The 27,512-nt window shown below is 43.3% G+C and overlaps 1 protein-coding gene and 1 pseudogene across 5 annotated transcripts in view; one reads left to right on the top strand and one right to left on the bottom strand.

The window, feature by feature from the left end:
* Nucleotides 1–3,390: 3,390 nt before the first annotated feature.
* Nucleotides 3,391–27,512, top strand: part of CYSLTR2 (cysteinyl leukotriene receptor 2) — a 42,099-nt gene continuing 17,977 nt past the window's right edge. For 2 of the 5 annotated variants that reach the window (XM_049646920.1, XM_049646917.1), the window contains exon 1: nucleotides 15,144–16,208. The gene's annotated coding sequence lies outside the window, so the exon portion shown is untranslated. Of the gene's footprint in view, nucleotides 3,476–3,787; nucleotides 4,268–12,030; nucleotides 12,440–15,143; nucleotides 16,209–27,512 lie in introns of those variants that run through there. The other 3 variants (XM_049646919.1, XM_049646918.1, XM_049646915.1) reach the window with 3 other exon arrangements.
* Nucleotides 8,880–25,694, bottom strand: LOC125934006 (NADH dehydrogenase [ubiquinone] 1 subunit C1, mitochondrial-like; annotated as a pseudogene).

Raw genomic sequence — 27,512 nt, 5'->3', positions numbered from 1 at the left:
CTCGGGAAAGCCTGCTGTAATACATTGTGGAGCTGAGACTGAAAGGGCCCCAAAACAGACAACTTGCAAATAGATACATGCTTTGTTTGGTAGTTTTCACCTTTCCTCAAATGCCATCAATCTTTATTCCCGAAACAGAACTCTTACGAATGAAGTCTTTCCCCTTGTGTATAATCCTACTGATTCCTCATAAAATTGTCCTATTTCCCTCTATAGTAGGGTTTTCCAGAGAAACAGAACCAATAGGATACACAAACACATGCACGTACACAAATTTATTTTAAGCAATTGGCTCCTGCAAATGAACCCCATGGGACAGACTGGTAGGCTAGAAATCCTGTTAAGAAGTGATGATGTCTGGAGTCCAAATTCCACAGGGCAGCAGGCCAGAAATTCAGGCAGGGTTTCTATTTTGCAGTTTTGACAATTTCTTCTGCTTTGGGAAACCTTAGTTTTTCTCTTAAGGCCTTCATCTGACTGGATGAGGCCAACCTACATGACAGAGAACGCTGTGCTTTACTGAAAGTCTACTGATTTAGGTGTAAATCTCATCTAAAAAATACTTTACAGCAATCTCTAGATTGGTGTTTGACCAAACCACCATAGCGTAGTCAAGGTGACACATAAAATTGACCATCGCACTGGCCTAGAAGATAATCAATACTAAAGGAATTTAATTCATCTGGTTTTTTCTTTGGAATGTTTATAGTCTATCAAATATATAATTTTTGTGAAAGTCTTATCCGAGCTATTATTCTTTCAGCTTCTTGCTAATAGGTACTATTTTCCATTCCTCTTTCCATCATTTCCCCAAACTTAGCCACTATTGTATATTGATGTATTATCAAGTCCTGTGCTGAGTGCTTTGCATGCATTAACTTAGTTACTCTGCAGAACAATCCCCATTGGACTGCTACATCATTGTTATCATTTCACAGGGAGCAAAGAGGCTCAGAGAGGGTAAGTTACATGCACACACACACACACACACACACACACACAGCTGGAAGTAGTGAGGCCGAGTGGAGCTAAGGCTGGCTATTGTTCCCTGCAGAGTACCTGGTGTTTCTCCAAAATTCCCTCTGCCATGAAGGCCCTGCTTTCCATCTGGGGCAGCCACTTCTCTCCAGAGCCAGCTCCTGCCCCACAGCCTCTGAGAGGCCATTTCTGCTGTGCTCTTCCTTAGGAAGAAGAGCTGATGGGAGCCAGCTGATGGGAGCCAGCTGAGAGGGTCTCTACTTCACCAGGACATCAGGGGGAACACCAGGGAGTTCTCACAGCAGGGAACTGATGAAGCTACACCTTATCCTAATCTTCAAAGCCAGAATGGCTGTCATTCACACAGAACTACCTATAGCAGAGGGGCACCTGGGTGGCTCAGTCGGTTAAGTGTCTGACCTTGGTTCAGGTTGTGATCTCACAGTTTGTGAGTTCAAACCCCACTTCGGGCTCTGTGCTGACAGCTCAGAGCCTGGTTTGGATTTTGTGTCTCCCTCTGCAACCACACCCCATCTTGTGCTCTCTCTTTTTCTGTTTCAAAAATAAATAAATAAACTTATTTTTTAAAAAAGAGGTACCTGTAGTGTTCGCTGAGCCCTAGGACTGGCCCCCACTGGCACAAGTACTCAGAAATGTTCGTTTTCTGGCAGTGACCCTCTTGAGGGCAGGACCCACATCTTAGGTGTTATTGTATATCTTCATCCTATGTGGACTGACACAGCTCTGCTTAATGTTTTTGTTTGTTTTTTAGCAACAATGTATTTTTTTAATTTTATTTTTTATTTTTAAAATTTACATCCAAATTAGTTAGCATAGAGTGCAACAATGATTTCAGGAGTAGATTCCTTAATGCCCCTTACCCATTCAGCCCATCCCTCCTCCCACAACCCCTCCAGTAACCCACTGTTCGTTTTCCATATTTAAGTCTCTTATGTTTTGTCCCTCTCCCTGTGTTTATATTATTTTTGCTTCCATTCCCTTATGTTCATCTGTTTTGTCTCTTGAAGTCCTCATATGAATGAAGTCATATGATTTTTGTCTTTCTCTGACTGACAAATTTCACTTAGCATAATACCCTCCAATTCCATCCACGTAGTTGCAAATGACAAGATTTCATTCTTTTTGATTGCCGAGTAATACTCCATTGTGTGTGTGTGTGTGTGTGTGTGTGTGTGTGTATACACACTGTGTGTATATATATATATATATATATATATATATATATATATATATATCACATCTTCTTTATCCATTCATCCCTCAATGGACATTTGGTCTCTTTCCATACTTTGGCTATTGCTGATAGTGCTGCTATAAACATGGGGGTGCATGTGTCTCTTCGAAACAGCACACCTGTAGCCCCTGGATAAATGCCTAGTAGTGCAATTGCTGGGTCGTAGAGTAGTTCTATTTTAGTTTTTTGAGGAACCTCCATACTGTTTTCCAGAGTGGCTGCACTAGCTTGCATTCCCAACTCTGCTTAATGTTTGTTGGACAAATGGATTTTAAAAAAAAAAAGAATAAATGAAGATGTATTTTTTGAAGTTGGCAAGATTATTTCATTTCTTTCTTCATCCACACACATATATTTACTAAGTATCTACTATGTGTCAGTGGCCGTATAGACAGTGGTGCTACAAAGACATGTGAGATTTTTCTAATTCTGGCCCATAGGAGAAATTCATTTATTCTTTTCTACTCTTCTATACAGAGAGGAAAAACAACAGCCATACAGCAAGCTGGTTCCTTAATGTATCCTACTAGGTTTCCTGGGGTTTCATCCTTCCAGGCTCCTAATTACCTAACATGTTCAAAACAGAAGAGTCTTTTTATGTACACCAGGGGAAGGAATTTATAAACACTGACATTCCTGGAGTGTGGAAAATTCAGATGTCAGAATGCCTTCTTCACTGCATGTTTCCCATCTGTTTGTTTTTCTACAGCATCTACTCCTTTGCCAAACCCACCTCTCTCTACTCCACCAGGACAGAGCCCAGGTTAGACTGCCAGCCAAAGCTCCTTTCCTCCTGGGGCATCTTTCCCTCCCCACTGGAGCAGAAAGTAGTGCTAATTGGGCCCTGGGAAGTCATCAACAGGAGTCTCATGGCTCATCTGTGAAACGCAAAGTGAATTGGTTCTTTTGGACAGTTCCTCAGTGGCTTGGTGCGTGTGACCTCCCTAATGACTCAGATGTCCTGGGCTATGTGGAATTCTGAGGTCTCCAGCTATTAAAGCAATTGTAAAGTACTCTTTAGATACTTGGATGCATGATGCATTTTGTGTTACTGTTTTCTTGGGCCATCAGCTTGTGCTCATTCTACTGAGCATGCCCAATTGAAGAAGAACATTCTGCCCCCATTTTCAGGGCTGTTGAAATGGAGAGAAGCCTGAGAAACTAAGAAAACTACAGTGCCAAATAAATGGGAGTGCCGTGGAAAAGCTCAGTAATACTAAGAAGAGTCCATCATTTCTGTTGGTAAGTAGAAATCACTTAATATGGATAGATGGGTTTATCATGTCAAAGGGATCTATGGTTTGTATCCCAGACATTGCTAATGGTTGGAGGATGCATAATTACTCAGCATCTCTGAAATGTGCCCACCTCATTATTTAGGCTATGTGTCATCTGACAATCTCTCAAAGGGTCATTGCAATGTACATGACACATGTGTGTGTGGCAGTGCCTGCATGGGCTGGGCCCACGGAGGATGCCTAGTGACTGATTGTGGGAGCATCTGAGTGTGATCAACACATGCCCCTCATAGAGTAAAGAGCTCATCAGAGAAGCCCATCCATCAGCTCACATGGGCTGGGGTGGTGTAGTTGCCAGAGTCCAATCGGGAACACAGAGCCCACTCTGAGTATTTACAACAGGGAAGGTTTATGCTGTGATGGAGGAGCTGACTGAGAGAGGCATGAGGTAACACAAAGATGACCCACAATGGGAGGTGATTACCATGGTGGCTGCAGGGACAAAGGGAGGACATGGCCTTCCCCAAGCCCAGGGGTCTCCTTGCAGGATCTGGGGCCATGGTGGGCCAGGAAGGCAGGAACTGGAGCCACAGAGGAGACATAGCTGCCATCAGAAGGAAGGGAGAATGAGAAGAAATACCCTGGCTCCTCACTGCCTTCTTCCACACTCCAAATCCAGCCAGAAGCTGGGCTGACCTGGGGGTCTGAGATATGCATCCTTTAGGGATGAACCTGCCACCCCACCCCAGAGAGAGCAGAGGAGAAGGTGGGGTGGTGGTGAGGAGTAGAACTGAGGGTAAGCAAGCCCAAGCCCCAGGCTGCCAGGTGGGCCTCAGATCCTGCCTCACTGGTAGAGGAACCAGATGAATGGTCTTGCTCGGAGGTCTTCATCTGGGGTGACAGTCCATTTCCAACTATCTCCCCCTGTCTTGTCCTTGTCCCCAGCCTCCCCATCTCTATTTCCCAAATGTCTCTGAGGTTTTCTGCTCAAGATGGGTCATCCTTCTGTGTACAGATGTGAAAGGAGGAGGCACAGGCCTTCAGCCTGTTGCCATTTTGATTGCTGTTTAAATGCCTGGGCACAAGCAGTGCCTGGGCTGACCAAGCGCAGAGGGAAATCAGGGTAACACCACCACTTCTGCCGCTCTGCCTGGAACTAGGTGGAAATTGCTCACAGGGTCTCTCGGGGAGCCCCAGGTGCTCTGGCACAGAGCCTGGCCATGAGCTGGGAGATCAGGAGGGTCCCCTGCCCCTTACCCCCTACGTTAATTCTTAAAGCTCCAGCTTCAAACTCAGACTTGACCCAGGGAAAGCTGAGAACAGGACATTCCTTAGGGTTTTCTGGTAGCTCATTTGCTATTTTTCTCAAGAGTCCTTTTCCATCATCTGCCATGTTAAACTTCATGTTTATAAATTCTCCCCTTACCATCAAGTGATGGCTCAGCAAGAAGGAGGTCCTAGAGGGTGTAGGTGGATTTACCCCCTGCTAGCTGGCTGTGGCAGGATCCCCTCACCACACTTCCACTCCCAGTAAACCAGGCTGGCTTTGCCTTGTGTATAAACTGCTGTGTATCCACTATAAGTAAGGAATAAACATTAAAACTGCTTAACTGTGTTTATCAAGGATTATGATTTGTAAGGAATTGAGCCACAGTGAACACAATTTACTCTGATTCAGAATAAATTCATAACATCTTAAAAAATTCACAGACTCTGGGATTAGGACGTGGACATACATTTGATGCTACCATTCAGCCCACTACACTGGGTAATTCTTTTATCTGTTTGTCTTATCACAGAATGAGCCCTCCCATGCATAAACTTTGCTGCTTTCTAAATTCAAGGTTTCAAGTTTTGTTTCCACTCCTTCCCTTTGTTAATGACCTAAATAGAAACATGATTCATACTGACTTCTTCCTTGGTGTTTAATCTTGCATTATGAAAATAAACACTTTCCCTGATGCCCTTAACACTAGTTCTGACTTTTTAAGAATCCCAGGTTTGTGTTTACAAGAATATACCTGCTAGATTCAAGTCAATGTCTCTAAAAGTCTGAGTAAAACTTCTGTGACTGGTGTATCAATAAAATCAGCAAGAAATTGGCCCTGATTTTCCTTAATTCACTTTGTTATCCAGGACCAAATGAGATCTTCAAAATCAGAGCTGATTCTCATCTTTCCAGGAATTCTGCAGGCCTTTAAGAGTTTTAGAGAAGTCCTTGGGCCACCTGGGTGGCTCAGTCAGTTGAGTATTTGAGTCTTGATTTTGGCTCAGGTCATGCCTCACCCTCTCATGGTTCGTGGGATTGAGCCTCATGTGGGGCTCTGTGCTGACAGCATGGAGCCTACTTGGGCTTCTCTCTCTCTCCCTCTCTCTCACCCCCCCCCACTCACGCTCCCCCCACCTTCAAAATAAATCAATAAACTTAAAAAGAAAATCTATGAGTTCCAGAGAAGATCTCTGTGGCCTGAAACATGCTACACATAAAACAGGCTGACATTATTCCTGTTTTTTTCTCGAGGTTGTCAGGAAAAACAAATTAGAAAAATGTGTTGATTTATTTCTCTGCTCTTTTAGGGTTATATTTTTGTTTAAAGTCATGGATCTTTTCTGTTTCTACACTAAACAAATGCCTTCATTTGCCATCCTGGAAAGTTGGATTATAGTAAGATTTCATCTCTTTGTGTTATCAGGCCAAATTGTACCAAAAAAAGAGACTTTTTAGTGGATCCTTCTCAGTGAATGACTGCCTGCCTCTGGAATGCTTAGAAATTCCAGACTGTTCTAAAAATAAAAGAAAGTCTTAAGAGATTTCTCCTCTCCCTCCCTGAGTTTACAGATTCAGAGGTAGAGGGGAAAAAGGGGAATTTTTCCTCCTCACTCATCTTTCTAACCATCAAAAGGAGTCTTATTCTGCTCCTTGAAAACCTGATAGGCAAGACTTAGTTCTGGGTGTGCAGGGTGAAATTTTTTCCACTGCTTTTATTTTAATGAGTTGGACATTAGCCAGTTTGCTGATCTTTTCGGGGAGGAGAAGGAACACCTATAATGATTGCCTGTAGACTTTGTTTCTCAAGCGTTTTTTTTTTTTTTCTTTTCTGAAGGTAAGAATAGTAATGTTGTGATATTTGTCCACTGTTAATTTCCACTTGGGTCAATCCAATATTAGAAACAGAGTTCCAGGCCCAGCAAGAACCTCGTTCTCTGAGCAGCAGCTTTGGCTCCAGCCCCTTCTCCACAGCCCCATGAAGAGCCAGTACAGCTAACCACCCGCCGTACCCCCGGTTCTGTGGTGTGAAGGTCACGTCACCACACTGTCCTGGCCACAGTCATTGTGGGAGAGCTGTGGGACATTTGTACAGTAGTTCCAGGAGCCCCTTTCCTCTTCATCTTCATAGCGGCAGCAGCCCAGAACTTTTGAGGAAGACATACTTTTTTATTTTTCTCCAAGTTTCAAGACTTTTGTCACTTGTGGAAACTACAGATGGGATAAGGAAGGATTTGTGGTTCTGGCTCCTATCACCCGGCCAGAGTCAAGGCTGGGAAGGGCTGGGGCAGGGGCAGAATCAGTGGTTTCCAGGGTTGTAGGAGACCTAGACCTGTCCAGACCCAGCATGTCTTTCCTGTGGTATTTGGGCTGGCAGAGGACCCTAGTGGAGTGGGGTCAGGTGCACAGGCCCTGGGGACTGTTAGCAGCTTTTCAGACCCCTGTCCCAGGTTCTAGGCCTGGTGTGGCACCAGCCACGTAGCCGCCTGCCAGGACTGAGAGCCTTTGCACGTCTGAGCCTGCACTTCTTCGGAAGAATCACGATGATTTTTAAGGTCTGTTCCAGGTCCAGTGAACAAATTCTAAACAGGCAAAACAAACAAAGCCTTCCTTGTTTATCTTCAAAGAAGCAACTGATGTTTTCTATCCAACACAACTTACCGTTTTGTGCTACTGTTAGGCCCTAAAATAGTGCCTTTTATTTTGGGAGATGAACAAACAGTTCAGTTTGACCGGAGCCTGGGAAAGGAGAAAGAGAGCCACCAACAGGAAACGTGACCTGAAAGGGAGGCTGAAATGGGTCCATGAAGGCAGACTGCTCACGGATGTGGGCATGAGGAACCACTGGCCTTGGCACCATGCTTTGGAGGATCCCTCTCTGGTCCTCCTCCAGTACTTCCTGTCCCAAGCGCACAGGGAGGCTGTGGAACTAACCTCCTCCAACTTCTATAGTGTGTTTAGGATACTTGAGAATTCAGCACCCAGATGTCCCCGGGGACTCCTTTGTGGCCGCCTCCTCAGATGTGTAAGAGCATACAATTTGTGGAGCTGTTCTGCCTAGCGGTGGTCAAGGGCAGCTGTTCTCAGGGGCAGGGAATGGACAAGAAAGCTGGAATATCCACAGGCCTAAGTGTGGGGCTCCTGATAACGTGTGAGGGAGCCAAGGGTGGGACAAGAACACCGGCAGCTGCCGATGTCTGTGGTGACCAGAACCCCAATGAGTTAGAGATGTCTACACAACATACTACAGGAGTCCAATGATTCACAAACAAATATATGATGTTATAAGAAATAGTGATGGTGATGAACACTGTAAAGCAAAATAAAGCAGGTTAAGGGGGTAGAATGTGTGTGTGTGGGAGGGGCCTTTTAGAAAGGGAGGTCAAGAAAGTCATGGTGGCATTTAAGCAGAGACCCAAATGAAGTGAGGAAGTAAGGGGAGAGGGACATTATGGCAGGTGCCTGGAATAGCAGTAGGAAAGTCCTCAGGGATAGAGATGAAGTTGCACAGATACATAAGACGGGCTGATAGGTCAGACCGTTGTGGACTATAAGGACTTTTTTGTTTGTTTTGTTTTGTTTTGCTTTGTTTTTGACTATAAGGATGTTTATTCTGAGAATATTGGGAAACCATTGCAGAGTTCTGGGCAGGAGACGATGTGATTTGATTTACTCTTGAAAAACAAGGGTAGAATAACAAGGGTGGAAACAGGAAGATAACTAGGTAGGATGTTATACAGCATTCTTTTTTTTTTTTTTTTTTTTGGACTTTTTCTAATTTATTTTAAAAATTACTTATTTTTAAAAATTGTGGTAAAATCTATGTAACATAAAATTGACCATTTTTAAGTTACAGTTCAGTGACATCAAGTGCATTCACACTGTTATGCAATCACTATCCACCTCCAAAACTTTTCTCATCTTGTAAGACCAAAAATCTATATGCATTAAACAATAATTCCTCATTTCCCCCTTCCTTCAGCCTCTGGCAACCACCCTTGTACTTTCTGTCTTTATGAATTTGACTTATTTTATTTTATTTAAGAATACGTAAGTATTTTTGTTTTTTCATTTAATGATGCAAAACACAAATGCTGATTTGACATACACTCACATATAACTTTTTCTCTCATATTTACAACTCAACAGATTGGTGAATCCAAAGAAACTGGTATAATCACTATATAGAGCATACTGTGTTAGTATTTCAGAAGTTTATTCCAGCCCATTTCTTCTCTGATACTCTAAAACACCTTCATTATGTTGTTTGATGAGATAGATTCACAAGAAGATGGAGGTGCCCAAGGTCAGTCCAACTTGCAGCCAGTCAGGTCTGTTATGTGGTGGCTCCCAAATGTACAACTTTGATTGCACTGCAGAGCTGCTTGGGAGACTTGGCTAGAGCCAGCAGCTTGGAGAAGGGGCACAAATATGTAGCTGGTGCCAACTTGCTGGGCCAGGCTCCTGAATTTGATTACTTTAGATACCTCATAAAAGTGCAATCACACAGTATTTGTCTTTTTGTGACTAGCTTAGTTCACTTAACATAGTATCCTCAAGGTTCATCCATGTTGTAGCATGTGTCAGAACTCCCCCCTCCCCTTTTTTAGGCTGAATAATATTTCATTGTATGTACATATTATATTTTGCATATCCATTCATCCATCAATGGATACTTTAGTTGCTTCCACCTTTTGGTTATTGTGAATAATACTACTATGAACATGAGTGTACAAATGGCTCTTAAAATGTACCTCGTTGTGCAATAGCTGCTTTCAATCCTTTGGGGCATATACTCAGAAGTAGAATTGCCAAATCATATGGAGGGTAATTCTATTTTTAATTTTTTGGGAGAAACCACACACATCCTACCAACAATGCACTAGAGTCTGTTTTCTTCACTTCCTTTTCACACTTGTTATTTTCTTTTTTCTTTTTTGGGTAACGGTCATCTTAATGGGTGTGAAGTAGCACCTCATTGTGGTTTTGAGTTGCATTTCTATAATGGTTAGTAATGTTGAGTATCTTTTCATGTGCTCATTGGCCATTTGTATATTTTCTATTTCTATATTCTTTTTTTTTTTTTAATTTTTTTTAACGTTTATTTATTTTTGAGACGGAGAGAGACAGAGCATGAACGGGGGAGGGGCAGAGAGAGAGGGAGACACAGAATCCGAAACAGGCTCCAGGCTCTGAGCCATCAGCCCAGAGCCCGACATGGGGCTCGAACACAGGGACCGTGAGATCATGACCTGAGCTGAAGTCGGAGGCTTAACTGAATGAGCCACCCAGGCGCCCCTCTATATTCTTTATATTCAAGTCCTTTGCCCATTTTTAAATTGGGTTGTTAGTTTTTGTTGCTGTTGAGTTATAGTTCTATTTTTATTCTGGATATTAATCCTTTATCAGATATGTGATTTGCAAATATTTTCTCCCATTTTGTGGATTGACTTATTACCCTTTGATGTGTCCTTTGATGCACAAAAGTTTTTAATTTTGATAAAGTCGAATTTGTCTATTTTTTCTTTTAAAATCTGTATTATATTCAAGAAATCATTGTAAAATCCATGAAGCTTTCCTCTATGTTTTCTTCTAAGAGTTTTACAGTTTTAGCTCCTTTGCTTAGATCTTTGAACCATTTTGAGTTAATTTTTTGTATATGGTGTTAGGTAAGGGTCCAACTTCATTCTTTCACACATGAATATCCAATTTTCTCAGAACTACTTGTTGAAAACACTGTCTTTTCCTATAAATGGTCTTGGCACCCTTATTAAAAGTTACTAGACCCTATATGTGAGTTTGTTTCTGAGATCTCTATTCTACTTCATTAGGCTATTATCTATCTTTATGCCAAGACTATACTGTTTTTCACTACTGTAGTGCTGTAGTCAGTTTTGAAATCAGGAAGTATCGGTCTTCCAACTTTGTTCTTTTTCAAGATTGTTTTGGTTATTTGGGAGTCCTTTAGATTCCATATGAATTTTAGAATAGATTTTTCTACATCTGAGAAAAATATCATTGGGATTTTATTAGGGATTGTATTGAATCTGTAGATTGATTTGGATGTTATTGATGTCTTAATAATATTAAGTCTTTTAACCCATGAACATGGGATGTCTTTCCATTTATTTATGTCTTCTTTAATTTCTTTCAGCACTGTTTTGTAGTGTTCAGTGTATAAGTCTCCTTAATTAATACCTAAATACCTTATTTATTTATTCTTTTTTTTTAAAAGTTTATTTTTTTAAAGTTTATACACTTCCAGTGCAGAACCTGATGTGGGGTTCGAACCCATGAGCCAAGGATGCTTAAGTCAGACTCTTAACCAACTGAGCCACCCAGGCACCCGTATTTATTCTTTTCAATGTTACTGTAATTGGAATTGTTCTTTAATTTCCTTTTGGGTTATTCATTTTTAACATATAGAAATGCAAGCTGATTTTTGTGTGTTAACTTTGTATCCTGCAACTTTGCTGAATTTGTTTATTCTAACAGATTTTATTTTGTATGTAGCATCTTTAGGGTTTTTTACATATAATTTTATATTATCTGCAAACAGACATAGTTTTACTTATTTCTTTCCAATTTGGGTGTCTGTTATTTCTTGTCTAATGTTACTGCAACATTCTATACAAAAAAACTATGAGAATTTTAATGGGGGCTGGGAAAGTGAGAAATGGTTGGATTGAGGACACATTTTGCTGCTAGAACAAATAGAATTTTTTGGCTTGGATATGGTTGTGGGAGAAAGAGAGGAGTTAAGAATGACTTCTAGGTTTACAGACGTAATAACTGGTTGAACCATTGTGGTGCCATTTATTAGATGGGGTAGTTGGGGGAGTATATGCTTGGGAGAAGCCATATTAAATGTGGCCATGGATGTGGACAACATACATAAAAGCAAGAGAATATGGTAGGAAGAGGTCAGAAGACAGACTTTTGGGGCAAGCTCACATTTAGAAAAGGAGAAGAAAAGGAATCAGAAAGGAAAGCAATGAAGAAGCAACTGAAGGGGTAGAAAAAGAACAAGGAGAGTCAGAGAAACAAAAAGGAGAAAGTTGCAAGAAAATGGCTTTGGCTAACTGTGCAACAAATTGGGGAAGGAAGATGAGGACTGAGCAAGGACCTTTTACATGAGTGTCATTGGTGACCTCCAACACAGTATTTGCAGAAGAATGGGGAAGGCCTCCACCCATGTGCAAATAAATCGGAAAACCAAGTGGGTAATGGGAAATGCTCTAAACAACTCTAAAGTGCTATACCTATAAGGCATATGAGGTGACATTGATGTTAGTGTTGTCATGGGAACAAAAACCATTTAGGAGAACCAATAGCTGCCTAATATGGGTGACTCTAACTCATCACATTCCCCGGATCTGTTGGGAAAGATGCTGATAAAAACAGTGTTAGAGAGACAGGGCTAATCCCTAAAAGGTTTCTTCCTTTTAGAGGTAGTCCCTAGCTGAAATATCTCCCCCTTCTTCCTGAGAAGGAAGCCAGACCAACACCCACACCAAGTCCTATAAGCACAGAAACACCAGCTGACCAAAGTTCCTTATCTTCTTGCTGTGAGCTGAAACTGTTTATAAACTAAATTTGCTCTTTCACTTTTCTTCTGAAAAAGCTGGATTACTTGGAGGAGGAAGGTGGGAGGAATAGAGAAGACCGAAGCAAAGCCAGCTGAAACACAGAAACCTTTGGGTGAGCATTTTCATCTTTGCTTTGTTAATTCATTACTGAGAATTAGACCTTGCTTATCACTTCATAGTCGGAAGAATGACTTTTGAAAAGTATGTTAATTTTGTTCTAGTGTAAACTTTTTTCCTACCATATACATGGCAGTTTAAAAGATGTTGGGAAAGTACGGAAAAGTAGAAGGAAGTAAAAACCACTACTGAGCTAGTCTCTATTGACATTTTGGGGGGTATTTCTTTTCATTCTTTTTTTGCATGTCTGCATATAGTTTTAGTTTGATCTCCACTGTTGTGTCCATACAGTGTGGATTACTTAATGATAATTTTTTTCCCGTTAGAGCATAAATTGTTTCTACATTGCTGTAAATTCTTCATAATGGTAATTTTAAATTGCTGGATATTGTTGCATTGAGGAGATTTGCTACATCTCACTCAAGCATTCCCTTGCTTTTGGCCATAGAGCATCTTTCTTATTTTTTATATACTGGGACATTTAATGTTTATTTTTTGAGAGAGCAAGAGGCAGAGAGAGAGGGAGACAGAGGACCCGAAGTGGGCTCTGCGCTGACAGCAGAGAGCCCACATGGGGCTTAAACTCACAAACCATGAAATCATGACCTGAGCTGAAGTCAGACGCTTAACCAACTGAGCCACCTAGGCACCCTGCAACTGGGTCATTTTATTATGTAAAATGTATCTTTTTCCCATTCAGGGGAGAGGCAATATATTGGGGGAGAGGAAGTTAAATTTGAGAATGTAGGTGTCAGTGGTTTTACGTGGAGGTAGAAAGAGAGAGAGTGTGTGTGTGTGTTTGAGAGCATATGTGTATAATCTGTTTATTACCTCTTTGGGACCTGATTCAGTGGTTTAGCTGCACATTCAGCCAAAATCACCTGATTCTGAGGAAATTAAAAAGTATCCCTAAAATAACTAAAACCTAGATTTTAGAGGTAAGCCAGTCATGTGTAGTAGTCTTTTGTTTTGTTTTGGTTTGGTTTTCAAAAATTTCCCAGATTGTTCTAATGGGTGGCCACCAAAATAATAGCTGACATAGGTCATTTGAAACATTTTCCTGTCTCTGACCCATGCCTGAGATCAATATGTATTAAGGGAAGGAGAGGTACAATTTCAGGCAAGCCACCCAGATCTTTCTTTTAATACTATATTAATAATGCAGAAGTAATTTGTGGGAAACATAAAATGAACAAAACCTCTAGAAATTTCTATCATCCACCTCACCCACATAAACTCTTGAGATGAGAATCTATTTATGAGTTTCAACTTACTAATGCTTTAAAGACATGGATTTGTTTCCAGTGCATTGGTTAAAAGTTAGGGAGGTTGGGGCTCCAGAATGTTCCAAATGAATCAAAATTAAGCCCAGCATCTGTTAGCATTCTGCCTTCCTACCCACCTGGGGTTATCAGGGTACAAGACAACATAAATAACACCTGTTCTGGAAGAAAAATAACATATTTTTGCAATGTTCTCATTGCTCTGTGTCAGGATCACCTTGGGCGTTTTTGGTATCTCATGTGTATTCCAGACTCAGAGACTCCCATTTTTCAAGTTTGTCTTACACACCAGACTTGGGAGGCACACTCGTCCTCCAAGGCTAAGCCTGGAAGATAAAAGCCTAACGAGAGCTTGTACAGTTACCCAGTGGGCTCTCCTTAACATAGCAGCCAAAGAGAGAAAGACAAACACTTGTCTGGATTTCTCAGCTTTGCCATTGCACCTTATCAAATTTATGTCAGAACCTCCAGCACCATATCTGTGATTTTCTGGGGGGCACTGACCACTGCCTTCTTTGTATTGGAGTTAGTTATGTGCAGGTCTCAACCCTTCTACTGACCAAGAATGCCCGAAGATGGGAGTCCTTGCAGAAAACCTAGTACATGAGCTCTGTTAAGAATAGATGAGAAGGTAGGGGAGCCTGGGTGGCTCAGTCAGTTGAGCATTTGACTTCGGCTCGGGTCATGATCTCACAGTTGGTGAGTTCCAGTCCCACATCGGTCTTTGCTCTAACAGTGCCAGGCCTGCTTCTGATTCTGTCTCCCTCTCTCTATCCCTCTCCACTCAAGCTCTCTGTCTCTCTCAAAAATAAATGAAATTAAAGACTAGATGGGAAGGCATAAATATATTAATTCATTAATGAATGTGGAGTTTAGCTAATAGCTTATGTTTATCTCTGTTGAACCTATTGACCTCTTTATATCATTAACTGACCCATGGAGAAAACGGTACAAGGTTTGAGAGTATTTAAAGCAAAACTTCTTCCTATCGGATAGATGACTTAGTGGCAGTGTAGGCTGATGCCCTTGACAAGGGAACTAGTAGAAGCTGGAGCAGTGAGTGGGAACCAAAGCATCTCAAAAGTTGGAAGCGTCCTTGAGAAGAGCCAGGGTCAGGAAAGTAAACTTTTTGTTTCTCTGGTGTTTCGAAGAGAGGTTTCAAGGAAAAGGGGAAGGAGATTTGAAGAGAACTAGAAGGAAAAAGAGAGGGGAAGGGAGGGAGGACAGGACAGGGGTGGGGGTGGGGGATAGACAGAAGAATTAAGTGGAGGGAAAGCGGGGAGCACAGCCTCTTTGCTCCAGGGGTTTAAAGATTAATTAAGCTGGAAGAATTTAAAAGGATCCAGTGTACATACCTTTATTGTACATTATAAAAACAAGAATTTTTTTATCATTAAAAAAAAAAACAATTTCCCGTCTTTTCATGTTTAGTACAGAACACATGATGGTCTACAGAGTACGTGGGGGCATTGCCGATTCTTTAAAGGATGTTGGTTTCATTGTATTTTGAGTTTTACCTTAACGATAACTTTGTTCTCTTATAAATTCTCTGAGAGGATTAAAGTCCGTTTTCCTGGCAGACACAAATCCCTACGGGGAACTTGGCACAAAGTGAGAAAAACGACTGTCAGCCCTCAGAGATACAGTGTCCCTTTCTACAGTGTTTAGAACAGAGCACTATTTGGGTTCTTTCTGTCAATACCCCTCTACCCCCATGCCACTGATTTCTGTATGCCTGTCCCCAGAGCCTAGATTGAATTTAAGAAGTGGAAAGTTGGTGAGGAAAAATGTGCAAACGTCATTTTGTTACAAAAGACCATCGGGATTCTTTTCCTTAGAAAATATTTATTGTGAGACATAAAATGAGGGAGGTGAATAATACCTTCATTAGCTCATTCAGTGGCCATTTATTTGAGCATGTTTATGTGCCACAAGCCATGCTAGGGCCTGAGGATACAGTGGTAGACAAGTGAGGCTTCCTCCTGCCGTTAGTGGTGACCAGTCTGGTGGGTGGGGTTAGACAGGAGCTATGGTTGGCCCATGGGGTAGGTGCTGGGACAGAAAGCCCATGGGGCAGCAGGGCCAGGTGGGGCAGTAGCCAGCCAAGAGCTCCAGGGGGCAGAGAAGGCTTTTTCTGGAAGAAATGATGTCATAAAGAAACCTGAGATTGGGTAAAAGATGGCCAGGTGATGAGCTGGAGCTCAGAGTAAATAGGCAACAGAAAGCCAGGTGTGTTGGTTCACGAGGCTGGAATGGACTTTACTGAGGGGAGTGGAATGGAGAGAATATCCCAGATGACAAGATCCATATTGTGATGTGCCTGGAGTTGAACTTGATTCTGATGTGATGGTGATAAACAGAAGAGTAATATGGTCAGATATGCCTTTTGGAAAGGTCACTCTGGCCACTGTGTAGAGAATGAACTGAGAACAGCAAGAGTGGGGGCAGGGAGCCATTCAGGAGACTGTGTCCTTTGTGCAGGTGAGAGATGACAACTTGTACTGGGACTGCCATCAGCTCCTCTGTAACGTCTATACCAGAGCATAGACAGGAGGGTAATGAGGCCAGGCCTGCCTTGGAGAAGACACTGGACAGCAGGACAGGCCAGGGGAGGAGGAAAGCCCATGGTTTGCTCTTGTTCCATGCCCTCTCCTCATTAGGCTACAGATGCCCACTGCTCCCGTGCCACTGGCAGCTTCCTAGGGCACCTTCCTGGGCCATTACTTTGGTTTTCCATTTTTCCATACATATCAAAACACACCTCCTTATCTATTTGTTATCAATTATCCCACATCCGGCATGCCAAAAAGTTCTCAGGCTTTTCTTCCCTTGGCAACAGGCAGAGTTGCATTAGGCATGACACTGCATTGACTGCCAGGCTCAGGGCAGCTTCGTGTCGGAGGCTTTCTTTCACCTGTGTTGCCTCCTGGTCTTCTGGATAACTCTGAGAGGTTGAGTACTCGTTAATGTTCACACAGTTAGCAAGGGGTAGAGCTGGGATTGGGATCCTGTTGCAATTTAAAGTTTTTCTATGACATCACAATGCCTCGATATCATTCCAGGAAACAAAGAACGTTTAACAAGCTCCCTTTGTAAATGATTTCTTGGCTCTAAGAAGTGAATTTGATGGTGAAATATGAGATGGCTCGGTAGGAGGGAAGAGAAAGAGAGGGAGTTTTAATTTTGAATGAGTGGGCTTTGAGGGAGCCTCTGAGTCATGGCTCTTAGGCACTTTCATTGCAGGCAAGGAAAATCCCTAATGCTGACACAGTCATGAGGAAATTATTGGACTGAGTTGGGCAATGGCTTCTGAGATGACACTTGCTGGCTTCTGTCTTTCTTCTGTCTTTGCATCTCGAAGACTGGAGAATCAGAGACAGATGCAAAGTGGCCCTGCGGCCTTCCTGAGACCAGGAACTGGGCAAATCACAGAGACCACCATTCTTCCTGCATACACTGGTGAAGGGCATTTGGGGACAAAAAATTGTCGAGGTATTTTTATAAAATTAAATCCATAATCCGTGTCATAGGATTATTACATTATTAACATTATTACTAACAAAGAGCTGAGAAAAGTTATAAGAGCCAGAGAAAAGATAGCACGTAGTCAAAATAATGCTTAAAAAATGAAGTTATATGTTTAAGGAGCCCGGAGTGGTCCCTGTGTGTTCGGGGTTCTTTGTGTTCAATTTGTCTTTGTTTGTTGTAGCGGCTGAGTGTTACTGGTTAGGGAAAACATGGAAGAAAAACTAGCTTTGGGAGAATAGTAGAGAATGAAACAAGGAAATTAAGCAAAGACAGAGGCAGAAGGAGGACGTCAGAGATAGTGCCACACATCTCACTCCTGGGGGCAGAGAGAGGCCCCTTCACATGCTCGGATGCCGACCTTCTGCTAGGCTTCAGCTCCTGCTATGCCTCTGGGGATAATTTGCTCTCTGGAAGCATTTGTACCCTCCAAATACACAATAAAGAATGAAATTGTGAAGAAAGTCCAATTTGAAGGGGCAATTATCCACAAATGTGTCCAAAATTCATAGGCACCTTTTTGCACAGGAAAATTATCCAGAAAGGAACGTCACAGGAGAATGTATAAACGAGGAGAAAAGCAACCAAGCAAACAGAGGAGAAAAGCTTACCTGCAAGGGGTAGAAAAAAAGGCAACTGTTGTTCACCTCTAAGTCTGATGCTGACATCTGACCTCTGACATTTTGGCCACACTAGCGCTTTCCAAATGGTCACTTTTCATCCATACAGATCTTTGCCCTAGTGGCAACTCTAGCAATACACATTTTCTTACGGTGCTTCTTCCGTCTGTCCCTGTGCATTTGTGGCGGTGGATGTCATTTTACCACACATTTTGTGGTCTGAGCAAAGTTCCCCTTTCAGTGGGAACACAGCCAGTGTGTGCTACATATCCAGCCTCACTCCCAAACTGGACCTAACAGTCAACAGTTCAAGAGGGCCCAGCAGCTTTAGGAAGAGCCCGGGCCAGGAAAGCTCTGGCGGCTCCCTTAAGCTCACAGGAGTCGGGAAGGTGCTAAAAGGAGAGGAAGGCCGATGCAAACTGAAGGGCACATGTGGATCAGCGGCTGGACAAAAATCACTGAAAAGTTGGCAATCCAACTGCTACGATTTTATGAAAATATTCTGATTAGGAAACTTGATATCATAAGGTGCTTAGTCTTTAGAGCTAAAATAGGAAATCAAATTAATGAAATTCAAAATTTATTTTGGGGGTTTCTGAACTTTCTCTGAACATTCTGGAATTTAGTCAGCAGGCAGGTCAGGGAGACTGACCAATTTGCAGTATCCTCCTTCAGTATCCCGGTGGGTTCCTGAAGAATCTGAGGAGAGATGGCGATGGGGTCTGGAAATTTTGGTTATAAAAGAAGCCACTTAGGGGGCATCTGGGTGGCTCAGTCAGATGAGAGACTAACTCTTGATTTTGGTTCAGATCATAATCCCAGGGTCGTGGGATTGAGCCCTGCATCAGACTCCATGATGGCATGGAGCCTGCTTGGGATTCTTTCTCCCTTTGCCTCTGCCCCTCTCCCCTGCTCACGTGCGCTCTCTCTCTCTCTCTCAAATAAAAAAAATAAAAATAAACCACTTAGTTTAGGCAATTACAAGGGAGAAAGTGTTCAGTGCACTTGGTCACCACAGAGGTCCTCCGTCTGTTGTGACAACTGCTTGTGAAAGCCTCCCCGCCCTTGCTGCAAGGGCTCACTCAGGTCTTCTCTGTATGGAACACAGGCCAGATCCAAAGACCCTTCCTCAGAGGTTTCAAGCTACTCCAGAAACCCACAGCAAGCCTATGAACAACACACTGAATTTTCTGCCTGCTGAGTTCCAGGGTGAATCAGACACAGGTTGGTGGGACCTGGGAAGACAGGGCTCTGTGAGCTTTGCAACTTCCAAATGTGGAGTCCTAACTAGAGGACAAGAATTAGACAATAAAACTCTGCATAGGCCATGGGGCAGAAACTCCAATTATCCTTCAGGGTGAATTATCAGGCCCCGGGACTCTGGCTGAAAAGTCCCTCTGGCCCCAGAGCTGTTAAGGAGAATCCCTACAATACAGAGAAAGTCAGTTAGAGAATTTCCTCCTCAGGGTACTTCCAGAGCCATAAATACTATTCAACATTTACTGCTTTACAGCAGATCTGGGTCAAGGTGCTGACTTGTCAGCTATGAGGCCTGGGGAGGTAAATGGCATTTGGAAGGCAAAAGGGCATTAGCCTGGTGGTTTGCAAAGTGACTTGCACTTTGGGGCACCTTGAGGCACTTTGCGGGGAGACAGGGAAAGGGAGGGATTGGAGCAGCAGAATGCTCCAAAGTGCTGACTCCAAGGAAAAGGGGAATTCCTGACCCCATTTATTCTGGAAACCTGGGGACAAGCCCAGCTGCTCAATAATCAAAAGATGTTGTCACCTCCATTCTTTTTGTCTGTATTTCTGTTTTGGTCTCCAAGAACTTAATTTATGTTATCCCTTTGGAAAAAATCTGAAAGTACAAAACTGTTCCCAGGAGGCCAGAAAGTATACGAAGCTTTACATGCCTTCCATGACATTTGGGGCCAGTTCCAACTATTAAGTTAGCAGTCTTGGATATCAAGAACCAGGCACTCAATGATACTTCCCTGTTTGGGAGTCAGGGAGACGTATCTGGTCAGCACTCTGGGGCCTCTGGGATTTCAAGGGACAAACATTTTGCAGACTCTTCCAATCCAGAGGGTTGCATCCTCTCTTCACAACCTGGGGGCTCAGTCTGCGGTCATTTGCAGTAATAACAGCTCCCACGCCATGCTTTCTCTCGTCCCAGCCCTGGCCTGGGTGCCATTTGTGCGTCACCCCACTTCATCCTCACAGCAGCCCCGTGGCAGAATGACTAGTGCTATCACTGCCCCCATTTTACCAAGGAGGAATGGAGGCACAGGGAGATGAAGTTACTTGCCCAGGGTAACTCACAAAGCCAGTGAGTGAAAGAACCAGTGCTCAGTCACTGCTTCCTCCCTGCAGAGGCACCATTTCTTTTTATCCTTAAATCATCTCTCAGCCTTGCTTTTCCAGTGTGACTCATGCCCCCAGGGCCTTTTCACCTTTTAAATCATTTCTCTGGGCCCCCAATTCGAAGTTTAATCATAATAGTCAACATCGTTGAGTGCTCACACTGTGTGAGATACTTCACCCTCCCTGTGCCATTTCCAGATGAGGAAACCGAGGCCCAGAGAAGATAAATCACTTGCACAAGATCCCCAGGCTTGTAAGTGGCAGATTTGGCTCCACGATCTTATACCAACTCCCTCCTCTGAACATTTCCATGAACTATAAAAAGAATGTCCTATTTGCTATTCCACAGTATGCAGTAGCTCTGGGAGCTAAAATCCAAATTATACTCTAAAGTTGACAGAGGAAACAAAGGGCATTATTGTCGGGGAGTAGTGAACCGCAGGGTGGCTATTAAAGCTGCATGCGGTGGAGAACTACAAACCCACGGCGACATAGTGTGAGGACGTACATGTATGAGAGGAGGAAAGGGAGAGGTCTGATGGGGCTGTGAATTCACCTGGGCCATCAAATCCCACGGTTCTGTGATGGTTTAATCTCACGATGGTATACAGGTCAGGAGATGCTAACAGTTTCTAAGCATCGGCGAACAAAATCCAAGGACCGTGATGACTTTGTACGTGGAGAGTAAGACATGGAGAGAATTCAAGGCACGTCATACAAAAGTAGTAGAGCTAACTCTGTCAACTGATTGGATGTAAGATATACAAGAAAGAAAAATTAAAGAAAACATCCCCCAAATGGCCACCAGCTGTATTGGTCTGCTCAAGCTGCCATAACAAAATAACCACAGACCAGGAGGTTTAAATAACAAGAACTTATTTCACACAGTTCTAGGGGCTGGAAGTCCAAATCAAGGTGCTGACAAGGTAGGTTTTATTCTGAGGCCTTTCTTCTTGGCTTGTAGGTGGCCACCATCTGACTATGTCCTCCCATGGCAGAGAGTGTTTCTTCTCCTAAGGACACTAGTCCTATTGGATCAGAGCCCTACCCTGTGACCTTATTTAACATCAATTAACTCCATAAAAGCCCTGTCTCCAATACAGTCACATTTGAGGCTGGGGCTTCAACATAAAAATTTTGGGGGCACACAAACATTCAGCCCAATAACACCAGCTGAGTGGGATTGGTTTGAGAGGGAGGAGAAACCCAAGGAAGATGTGAGCAGAGACAGAGTCTCCAAATAAGTCTATCCTGTAGACAACTGGAAATGTAGGAATATGGCTTAGATTAGAAGTCAGGAAAAAACACTTAAAAATTTTCTAGTTCTCAGAGGTTTTTTTCCTTTAGTTATAAAATTGAGTTAATACTAACTCAGCCTATCACACAAGATAGGCCAAGTGAAGCAAATGACATAACTGAGAAATTTTTTTTGCAAATTGTAAGTTAAAAATATGATATTTTCATATGAAAAAGACATCTGGGAGTCAGAGGCAGAGAGATGGAGTAAAGTCTTCATCGTGGGTGAGTTCTTGGGGGATTAGAGAGAGGTGAGCTGAGGATGGCTGGTGGGGCTCCAGTGGTTGTCCACAATTGGTAAAGAAGAACTAACAGTGGATTACTGAACAATCAGGAAATGGAAAACCACAAGTACCCAGGACCACAGAAGTTAGAGAAGTGGATGTTTCATAGACAAGACATGAGGAACAAATTCTAGAGTGACTGAGAAGGAAGTCTGAGAGGCAGCAGTAGTACACGCTGGTGAGCAGGAGCAGATGACCTTATCTTAGTCATGTATGATTCGGAGGGGGCTCTTAGGAGGTGGTGGAGATGGGGCAGGGCAGCTCTTGTTGTAAATTAAAAAGAGGAAGATGAGAAAAAAATGACAGCAGTGAGCTCAGTAGTACAGAGAGTTAAGGTGTAACAGGACAAGCAAAACAAAAACTTGAATAGGTCACAGAATTAGTAGGAGAAGAGAGAACTGGCATTTGGTTGACCACCTGCTAGGCATAGTGAACACATTCTTTCACTTGCAACTACAGGCAAGTCCTACAGGCTTTCTTAGCCTCATTTTGAAGGTGAGGAGGCTGAAGCTCAAAGGGTAAGTGTTCTACGACTAGAATGTGGGAGGGTAGGGAGTCAGAGCAGGTCTGATACACTTCAGGCACAGTGTACATTCTAGTCTAGAGGTTCAGGTGGATGAAACGAAGAGAGGAAGAGACTGAAGTCACTGGAGGGAGGTTGGCTAAGAGTAACAATCAAGATGTCTCCAAAGAAAAGAAGACATGCATCTTCCCTCCCTGACTCAAAATCTTCCTCCGGCAATGCACCTCTTCATAACTACAGAGCTCAAGAGTGTCCTCTCCCATCTTAGCAGTAACTTTCTCGACTGCTGCACCTCTATCAGCTCCCTGTCCTTGGACTTCCACCCCACCCCTCTGGTCACTGATAACCTTGAGACTTTATCCCCACTGACTACCTGGTTTTTCAACCAGTCTTTCTCTTGGCCTCCTTGATGTTGCATTTTTGATTGGTCTCTTACGGTTTGGCCAGCCTTTGTCAATCATCTTTCCAGCTCCTGTTCTCTGCCTGCCCCTTAATTGTGGATGTCCCTGCAAGGTCCCGTCTTTGACATTCTTTTCTTCTCTGTTCTCACACCCCTGTGAGGTCATCCACTTTTCTGGCTTCAGTTAGCATTAAGCACTGATGGCCCTGCTCTAGACTGCAAGGGGACAGTTCCATTTACATGTGTCACAAAAGCTTCAAACTCAGAACGCCCCAAATTGAACTCATTTTCCCCCAAACAACATCTTCCTCTTGTATTCTTTTTATTAGTGTAAGGCAACATTCTCCCTGCAAATACCTGAGAAGATCCCCCCTTCCCTTGATTGGTCCCCCCTTCTATAACTGGTCCATCTGCAACTCTGGCCATCTCTCATTTTTCTTTATATCTCTTGGTCCCATCCAAATATGTCCACCCCCTCTGCCCTGGACAATCACAGGAGTGTCCTTTGCAATCTCTCTGAACTTAAGCTTGCCTCCTTCCAAACTGCCCTCCCATCTGCTGCCAGAATCACTTGTCTAAAATACAGATCTGCTTTCCATAATTCAAGGGCTCTCATTGCCCTCAGAGTAAAACCCAAACTCCTTAGTGTGGATGTAGGTCACTCGCAAATCACCCTCTGTTCACCTCATTCTCCCTTTCATGCTTCTCCTATACTGTATCACTTGCTGTTCCCCAAACTTGCCATGTGCTCTTAGCAACCAGTCTTCATATATCCTGCTCCCCTGTCTGGAACCCCTGTCCCCTTTCCCTAGTCAATCTTTCCCCCTTAGTAACCTAAAAATTCCCTTGTTCCCCAAGGCTGTTCCTATGGCATTCATTTGGATGGCCCTTCTCACCTTGCTTTATCTATTAACTTATCTGATTTAGTCAGCACCATGGAGGTTCCTGTAGGTCCGAGACTGTATTTTCTTCTTTGTCAGATACACAGGACCCAATATCTGTGGCTCAAGTAGAGACAGAACAGCTTTGTAACAGAGAGCTGGGAACTGGGTTTCAGCCCCATCCCACCACTAAATCACAAGTGACCTTGGGCACACACACTATTCTACGCCTTTGCCCTCTGGTTGTTCTCATCTGTGCAATAGCTGATGCAGAGTACCTCGGGCTGTTTGAGGACTAATTGCGTTAATATACATAAGGAGCTTTGCAAGGTGCCTACCACAGAGTAAACACAATACAGGTTGGCTGTTGCTTATTTTGAATGAACAAACATCTGTGGCTTGAGGTGGAGGTGGCTAACAGAGGATGTGTGCTTTCCCAGAGCCCTTAGGCAGGTTTGGCCAAGGTGGGTAGCTTGAAGTGAGGGCAGTGAGGTTGCCTGATGAAATCAGACAGCCAAGGGCCTGATGTTAACTTGCCAGAAGCATTCTCAGTGTGGGAGTTAGAAGTTCCAGAGACAGTGGCCAAACAGAGGACCCAGAACGTCACCTAGTGGCAATCTGGGAGGCTGCCGGCAGGCCGGTCTAGCTCTCCTGACATGGCGCTGACAGATTAGGTGCTGCTGAAAATCCCATCATGAGTTCCTTGTAAAGATGATGCAAGCAGACTGCACCGGCGTTTATTCTCCAGAAGATTCTCTGTTCTTTAGAAGTTTATCACAATCTCACAGCATCCCGTTGTGTAATGCACATCCCTTTGCTGCTCTGCCGGGTATTCCTACAGTCAGTGTGTCTGAGTGCCTCAGGCTTCAGGTTCTGAGACAGGTCCCAGAATTGAAGGTGAGTGTAGCTGTGACACACAGTAATGCTGACTGGGGTGGGGGGGGGGGCACTCTGTGACAGGGTCTAATGATCGATCACCTGTGAATGTGTCACAAATGTATTTTTCTTTAAAAATGTGTATTTTTCTAAGTATAGATGAAAATAATTTCTGTGATGTTTTGGACAGTTGTAGCTTTGCTACAACCATGAAAACATTCTAAGCATCAATGGAAGCTATTCATCCTGGTCAGATTTATCTGGTCATGCAGCACATTTGGTTTTCTTCGTAACTAAAATATGGAATCCCCATCTGCTGCTGCTTCTCACTGTTTCTTCTTTGTTGTTGGATCACCAGTAAAGCTGCAGGAGACAAAGCCCTAATTCTTTCCTTGTTTCAAGCCCCCTCTCAGTACAGGAAGCTGTACACATGCTCTTTCTCTTCTCCTGCCAAGGCGGTGGAAATTAGGCTGTCAGTTTATTTCCTAATTTTCCTTGAATTTACCTCTTCATGTATTTCTCAGCTTCCTGTCACGTACTTAATTGGTCTGGCTGATTTTACAGCCACAGATAGCAGGCAATTTTTTTTTTCGTTTTCCTTTTTTTTTACATTCTAGTGAAAGGTTGAAGTGTGATGTGGTCAGGTATATTTTATGTGGGCAGAAAAGAACAATCAATGTTTTAAAGGATTCTCAAGAGAAAGTGTTGAGCTAAATGGAATTTTGGATTTGAGCTGGTCCTGCATTTAGCCTGTGGCTGTTAGGTAAATGAGGCTTCTAGGAAGGGTATTAGTGTATTCTCTTTCTTTAGCATTCCATGGACTAAGATGCTCTTGGACTCAAAGCTCCAGCTTCTGTAGGTATTGTCTCCCTGAAGCACAGGCTGTTTGCCAGCCATCAACCGCTCCCACTCCCCTCCAGGCCCCTATAGGGCCCAGAAACAATCCCAATCTCAGGCAGAGGAATGGAAGCAATTCTGGAACTCGGTGTTACCTGCAATTCTGGAACTCGGCTTTACCCTTAGGCTGATCTGATCCTGACTTTGTGCCATGACTCTGAAGTTGGGCATCTTTCCTGTCCTGAAATTTTGTCTCCACCTCATTAGGGAAAATGGACCCCTGCCTCGGCATCTCTGGCCTGAGTCTCTGTGTCCAAGGCTTTGTACAGCCCTTGGGCTCTCTAAGACCCAAGATCTCCATGACGCAAGGCCTCCAGACTTAGGGCCTCCAGGACTCAAAGCCTCCAAAATCCAGGGCTTCTGGGACCCAAGGCTCTCAAGGACTCAGGGCCTCCAGGATTCAGGGCCTGCCTGCACTGGTCAGGCCTCCTCTCAGGCCCCAAACCCTCTCCTTGCACTGTGGCTTGGCTGTAAAGGGTCTTGCAGCTTACAGATGGACTTCCCCATGAATTCTGCCTTGCTTCCCAGTTGCTCAAGGAATCCCTGTTGCTAGAGTCTGGTTTTGGTCCCCCCAAACATCTCAAGTCCCTGATGGAACATTTATTACTATCTATTGAGACCTCTTGTCTGTGGTTGTACCTGCTGGCTTCCATGCTCTACCTATGAGATGGGACTTTTCTCAGCATCCATAGCTGACAGTGTCCCTGAAGGCTTGCCACACCCTAGTCAGGGAAGAGTGCAGGCTGCTTCCTAACCTTCCCAGGCTGCCCTTCTCATTGCAATTCACAAGCCATGTTAGTCTTGAGATGGGAGAAGTGGTAGTCTTCATGGTCAAAAAGTTTAAGGACTTGATTGCTTTCAAGTCCATTTTTCCTTTTTGAGATCCTTCCCTGGTCTGTTAGATATGAGATTTCCCTAAGATTCTCTCAGAATCTGGGCTCCAAAGTCAGGGTGTTTAAGACTAAAGTAGGTTCTGTACGGTCATATGGGTAGAATTCCATCCTTTCCAAAAAAAAATGTCATTTGTAATGGAAGCCTTCCATAGGAATTCCTCTAGCTGGTCATACATCAGTCTTATTTACCATGTCTTGTATCTTTGTCCCCTAAGGCTCTGTTTGTTGACCCTGGTTCTAGTGCTGCACCCATCCAGAGCTGACATAATTGTGACATCTAATCGAACTTCATGCTTGCTTCATGGACTTGATTTGTGTTGACTGTACTACCTCTAGCATTTCCTGATTCAAAGTTCGATCCTTCTGTCCTGGCCTTGCAAACCAGTAGATACTTTAATTCTCTATAACATTGAATTAAGACACTATCTCCAGTTCCTCATTTTACTGTATTCCCTTTCCCAAGTCAGGCTTACAGACTTCTAGCCTCTGAGGGATGATCTTTCTGAACCATATGTACATCCTTGACCTGTCTCCTGAACTCTAGAGTGTGTGCTCCTCATCCTAGCTGATGGCCTCACCATTCTCCCTATAACCCGAGCTGGAAACCTCAGACTTGCTGTTGAGATGGATCAAAAGCAGAGAGCCATTATCCGTGTAATCATAACTAAGCCCCTACCATCTCTCAGAAATAAGATGTGGCCCTCAGCTCTGCGTATAAGAAATCTCATCTTGTCAAGAAATCAATTCACACAAGCCAAACTCACAGGGAATTCATTTTTAACCCAGAATTCTGGTTATTCTGGTTTGGACATTTATAATGGGGGGGCTATACTTTCCCTTTATTGTAATCTTCCAGTTCACCATTCAAAGTCCATCCTTTCAGAGAGGACTGATGAAGCAGATGGGTTATTAGAAGGTTCCCTGGTAGGAATAGACTGAAAGCAAAGGAGTGAAGTGGAATCAAGAGATTTTCATCGTAAACAGAATAAAGGTTATCAGTATTTCTGTACAGAATGCCTTTCTTGCAAATACCAACAGGAATCTACTTTTTACACTTCAAATGAATTTGAGAACTGAGGTCATCAACTCATCCTCATGGTCAGTGGGATGACAGATGTTGAAGCTAGGTCATTCCTACATTCATTCATGACAGTAAAGCAGCTGGGGAGCACTTACCCAGTGCCAACTACTCTATGAAGCTCTCTCTTTCTCTTTCTCTCTCTCGC

The sequence above is a fragment of the Panthera uncia genome, assembly GCF_023721935.1.
Source record: "Panthera uncia isolate 11264 chromosome A1 unlocalized genomic scaffold, Puncia_PCG_1.0 HiC_scaffold_16, whole genome shotgun sequence".
NCBI lineage: Eukaryota > Metazoa > Chordata > Mammalia > Carnivora > Felidae > Panthera > Panthera uncia.
This window is presented reverse-complemented; position numbering and strand designations above follow the sequence as displayed.